Raw genomic sequence first — 4,135 nt, forward strand, 5'->3', positions numbered from 1 at the left:
TGGTTTGTCCAAAATTTAATCTACCTGTAGGGTCACAATTTGAGGCCCAAGCCCAAAATGTATGAAATCTTGGTCTAATGAGCTCAATACAATGAATTTGTAGAGAATGGGTCAAAGAACTAGGTCCTAATGAATTAGACAACTGCTAGTATTGAATTGTATGGCGATCAAACACGAACCAAGGATGCTGATATCAATAAGCTTTCAATCCGAGGAGGTTAAATCTGTATATGAAGATCACTCTAGAATATTAGAATGGTCCAGACTGCTATCCTCTTTTTTCTCCCTCTTTTTTCCTCCCTCTCCATGAAAGAGTCCTTCATCTTATATATCCTCCTTTGAATAATCTTTATCCTCCACTTGTTGATCATCCGAAACTCTATTTGAGTACTTGTCCCATCAAACATCCTCTCTAACTCTCTGTGAGTTGCAGTAGCCAAGGTAATACTGTTCAGAGATCTTCTCCACATAAATGCAGCTAAAAAAGTAGATGCAGTGCATTTAATGTGGTGGTGACAGCCTTCTCTTAGATATTTTAAGGTTTTCTTCCTTCTCATGAGTCCGCAAAGTACATCTATGTCATTGAAGCTTTCTGGAAGGTCACTTTAATTGCTGGATTATATATTTTGAACCCTATTCATTAAGTCCGAGGAGGATGTACTCCTTGAACGACCCTTCATTTGCTCTGTGCTAATGGGACCTGGTTCGAGAGTATCTCATGATTATTTACTTCTCCTCGGACCCATTTGTATCCTCGAATAAAGCCTAAGGCCCAATATACGATCTTGGGCCCTTACCCCTACACTACCTATTAATGATTTAATTTTGACATTTTACCCACGTGTGATTCTTTCCGTTAATGCTCCATAACCACTAAGTCAATCATTTGATGTTTTTGTTAAAATATGTTAGTTGCAGTTGCACTAGTTAAAAAGTTTTTTTTTTTTTTTAGGGAAGATTAAAAAGAAATTAAATTGGTCTCATTACATTAGAAACTAGAAAGTAACAAAAAATTAATTAACACATAAACTTAGATACAACACTTTTATATATATGGTACAATTTTAACCTATAATATTATTTTCATGATGATTTTTCTTTATCATCAGGTCAAGATATCAATTGATTTTTTGTGTAGGCTATGTTCAAATCTCAAATATTTTATTCAATGATAAGAGACTTTACAATTCTTTAAGTTTATTAAAGTCTTCAATTGAATTTAAATACTTGATTGTTCTAAATTTATTAATATTATTTTTTTTAAAATAATATTTATAATTGAACTCAGACCCTTGTCTCCTATCTCACAAGAACTTATACTTGTGAAATGACCACTGTGTTAAGGGTGCATGGTGGTAAACTTTTCCTCTCTTTTTTTTTCCTACTTTAACTTAATCTTTGTTATTTAGCTTAGCATTTGTAGTGACTTAAATTAATGGCCAAATGTGGGTTCTAGTTAACTCAACTAACAAAGTCTTTGATAGTTGAAAAAGAGAACTGGGATTTAATTTTCGCATACACTAAAAACCGATTGGTGTCTTAGTCTAATGATAAAGAGCTATCATTAGGGAACGGACGACATAAGTTAAAACTCTCTCTCAATAAAAAAAAAAAAATAATAGCCAAATAACAACTTACCAACATGTGGTTTGTCTGAAATTTAATCTACCTATTTGTGATTTGATTTTGACATTTTACCCACGTGTGGTCCTTTCTGTTAATGCTCCATAACCACTAAGTCAATCATTTGATGTTTTTGTTAAAATATGTTAATTGCAGTTGCACTAGTTAATTTTTTTTTTTTTTTTTTAAGGGAAGATTAAAAAGAAATTAAATTGGTCTCATTACATTAGAAACTAGAAAGTAACAAAAAATTAATTAGCACATAAACTTAGATACAATACTGTAGGTACTCAAGAATTTTTGGCTTTGGCTTTGGCTTTTTGGCTTGATTGCCTTGCCTTGCCTTACTTTGCCTTGAATTCTTTTGTCCCACATTGGAAAGATGACTTCTATCTTTCTACCTTATAAGGCATGAACCAATGAGAAAGAGTACCACTAGTTTGGTTAATACTTTTATATATATGGTACAATTTTAACCTATAATATCATTTTCATGATAATTTTTTTTTATCATTAGGTCAAGATATCAATTGATTTTTTGTGTAGACTGTGTTCAAATCTCAAATATTTTATTCAAGGATAAGAGACTTTATAATTCTTTAAGTTTATTGAAGTCTCCAATTGAATTTAAATACTTGATTATTCTAAATTTATTAATATTATTTTTTAAAATAATATTTATAATTGAACTTTGACCCTTGTCTCCTATCTTATAAGAACTTATACTTGTGAAATGACCACTGCGTTAAGGGTGCACGGTGGTTAACTTTTCCTCTTTTTTTTCTTTTTTCTTTTTTTTTTTCTTTTTTTACAAGATAAGAATTATACTTTAACCTAATCTAAGTGTATATGTGTGTGAAACTCCCTCTTAGAGACTTGAACCTCGACTTTTGCCCCCACACCTCACAAGCACTTAGTGCCCATTTGGTTCAACGTTTTGGCCTAAAACGCGCGTTTATCAACCCAAAAAGTGAAAAAACATGTTTGGTAAAAAAATTTAAAAGCATGTTTTCTCCCCCAAACCGTGTTTTTCTGGGTATTCGTGTGGCTACCTTTGAGCTGCAATTGCAAAATGCACTTTAGTTTAAACATAAATATTATCGTTGAATATACCCTTTTTCTAAATTGCCCACAATTTTTTCTTAAAAACCCAACTTTACCCCTCTATTCTAAAGACATAAAGCACAAAAAACTCAATAATTGAACACATATTACCATTAGAAAATCAATGTTGCTATTGACCTAACTCTCTGTCGGACTTGCCAAGCCTAACTCACCAAACATGCCTCTCTCTCTCTCTCCTAACTCTTTGTCGGACTTGCCAAGCCTAACTCACCAAACATGCCTCTCTCTCTCTCTCTCTCTCTCATGTCCACACCCTCCAAATAAGCTTGTTAATTCTGGGAAGAAAAGAATATCCATCTATTTGCCCTCTGAAGATTAAGAGTGTGTTTGTGAAGGAAAATAGAGAAAAGAAAAAGAACAAATTAGAAATTAAAGGAAGGCTGGTGAGAGATGATAAAATTTGGATGAAATGAAAAGTGTGGAAGAAAGTAAAAGAAAAAGACAAAAAGAAGACGAGCAAGAAGTGAACAAGTGGATGAAAAAAGAAGAAGAAGGTTTTGGGTTTGGGTAAAGCAACCTTGAAGAAAATATAAAAAGCAGGAATACAAATTATTTCACAACATTTTAAGTGATAGGTTGTTTTATTTTTTATTTTTTTTAAGAAATAAGTGATAGGTTGTTATTAGTTGTTATTGATGAGTAAACAAGCAGTTTAAGCGATAGACTCAAATTAAAACCAATAACAACTTAATATATAAGATTTATTGTGAAAATATTACAAAAATATTATGAATATAGCACTTCTTGAAAAGAGAAATGCTAAAGCCAAATACTATTTTACAAAATCTTTTATTAAGAGAATCATTTATTATTAAGAAGAAGTAATTATTATCATTATTATTACTATTATTATTATTATTAAGAAGTTGATACTAAGTATGAAATAAAGTCTCTTATATATACATTTTGTCTTTTTTGGTACTTTACCATTCAAATAGTCACTTTTATAAGTGTTAGCCAAACACTTAACTTTTTCAAAAAATACTTTTTTAGCAACCTTTACCAAACGCTTTACTTTTTAAAAAAGCTCAATTTTATATCGCACTTTTTGAAACCACCACTTTTTCAAAAAGCACAGTATCAAAAAGCTGAACCAAACTCATCTTTATATTTGTAAAGTAATCATCGCACCAATAATGCGCCTTTAAACCAATATGCTTCACGCTAGTTAATAATTCGACCCATCTTTATTGATTAAAGAGGTGGACTCATATTTACTTTATATTAAACAATAAATGTAAAGTTATGTGGGCTTATCGGGCGCCGCCGGGGGGGGGGGGGGAATAAGATAAGTTTGTAGATGGTGGGATTAATAGGGCAATCAGCTTAAGAGGAGAGGGGGGTAATGGACATGTATTAGCATCTCCAACAGTCTTTTTAAATTTTT

Source organism: Quercus lobata, chromosome 10 (genome assembly GCF_001633185.2).
Source record: "Quercus lobata isolate SW786 chromosome 10, ValleyOak3.0 Primary Assembly, whole genome shotgun sequence".
NCBI lineage: Eukaryota > Viridiplantae > Streptophyta > Magnoliopsida > Fagales > Fagaceae > Quercus > Quercus lobata.